General features: G+C 44.2%; 1 pseudogene; it reads left to right on the top strand.

Moving 5' to 3' along the window:
* The first annotated feature begins 420 nt into the window (after positions 1–420).
* LOC147461661 (uncharacterized) lies at positions 421–953 on the top strand (annotated as a pseudogene).
* The last annotated feature ends 902 nt before the right edge of the window (positions 954–1855 follow it).

Genomic DNA, 1855 nt, shown 5'->3' with positions numbered 1-1855 from the left:
AAGTGTAGGACCGGGTAGGGCCAAGGGCCATGATGGACATACAGTCAAGGGGGTCTGTATGTTTAACAGGCTAAGGCCCTATATAGAGCATGGCTGGGTGGAGATTAGCATGTTCCAATCCCCTCTGCCTTTCAATGCCATTTGAAAAATCATCATAAGGTGAGAGAGCATGGTTAGTGATGTCTCCTGGGTCAAGCATTGTCACTTACTAGGTGGATTAGGGTGAGAGAGCCAGGAGAGGGGAGAGCTATGGAGGAGGGAGGAAGGCAGGGCCTTGCATGTTCTCTTTGTGTGTGTGTGTGTGTGAAGAACCGTGGGCAAGATCCTTGAGGAGACCTTCTTCTTGATGATGTAGGGTGGGCATGACCCCTTGTATCAAGGAAAAGGAATTCGGCTACTCGCGTGGGAGGGGCCGCTAACATGGAGATGGTGCCGGCAATTGACATGAATGGCATGCGGAGAAGACGGACTTGTCAGGTTTTCAAAGCCAAGCGGAGTGAGTCCCGACCCTACTATGTGACTAGGGGAGCACCACAACGCCTGTGACATCTATTTTTTTCCTCACACTGCTCTGCAGCAAGGTTGCCATCACTTTGGATTCACTGTTTTCCACTTGGGGGCCACCCATGGTTAAAGGGTGGCCACTCTTCAAAGTTTCTGAGGGTGCATGCCCACCCCAGTTACACACCCCCAACAAGTGCATCGTTAGCACCCCTTGGCATGTGCACAACTACGGATGTAGAAGGACTACACGGTGCGAGTTTTTGAGAGATGCCACATGCGAGATGTTAATAACGCAGATAGCGTCTACCAAGGATAAGTAGTTCAAGAACCATGGAGGCTCAAACATACAAATCATGAATGCAAAAATTTTAGATGCCACGGGTGAACCTTCAGCATTATCCAAACATCTCAGGGATCTGAAAATCAACGTGTGTTTATGCAGTTTTTGACATCCATAACTGGCCTAGTACTATGGCAACACAAAGTGTTTGCACAATTTTCATAGAAAAATCGACCAATACCTTGTTATCAAGATGATACACAGGAGCTTTACTGCAAGGGATATATTCATGGGTTGGAGCAAGGTTTCTGGAAGAGCACCATGATTGAGGTTGAGCAACCGTACAGTGTTTCATGCTTTTCAAGTTTTCTAGCTTGATGATAATTCTACATCACAGGAGTTCTTTCCAAAATTTGCACAAGTTACTTCTTGTGCCAGGTAGCGGTGTTAATGAATGTCAATACATTGCAGGTTGATTTGTTGTTGATTATGGATACGTTTTTCGTCATGCATGGCATGCAGATACGTCCTATGGCAGTGATGCTTCTTTCTCTCTCATTCCACGGAGCAAGGCTCCATACACTTACTTGGTCATAGATTTGGATTACCAAGTATCTCTTTGATTTATCCTCTTCCTCCTATCAAGAAGAGGAAAGAAGCAGGCTTCAAGTTGCTAGAGCATGAATCCTAGGTAGGTTGTCTATCGTTAATGCAATCAGATAATGACATGGTCCACCCATTGTCGGCAAGCGTGATCTAACGATTTCTAAGACATCACAGGAGCAAGGATTTATTTACAAATATTCAAGCCAAGAAGGTACGAGGTATATGTCTTGCAAGTATTTTTTTGTTTTTCAATACAATATACAATTTGACAAGGTCGATTATCTATGAATGCTCGACATGGTTGACTTTCTTTTGCTATGACATTTGTCTATGAGCAAGAGTATCTGTAGCTTTGAGCACTAGTAGCATCCAACATGGGTCTACTAGGAAATATCATGTAAAGACAAGACTTCCATATTTGGAATATGCCTAGCATAGTTTGAGCATCCGAACTTCTAGAAACTT

This window comes from Adiantum capillus-veneris, chromosome 3, assembly GCF_014529385.1.
Source record: "Adiantum capillus-veneris isolate H3 chromosome 3, ASM1452938v2, whole genome shotgun sequence".
NCBI classification, from domain to species: domain Eukaryota; kingdom Viridiplantae; phylum Streptophyta; class Polypodiopsida; order Polypodiales; family Pteridaceae; genus Adiantum; species Adiantum capillus-veneris.
The sequence above is the reverse complement of the archived record's forward strand: the minus strand, read 5'-3'. Positions and strand labels throughout refer to the sequence as shown.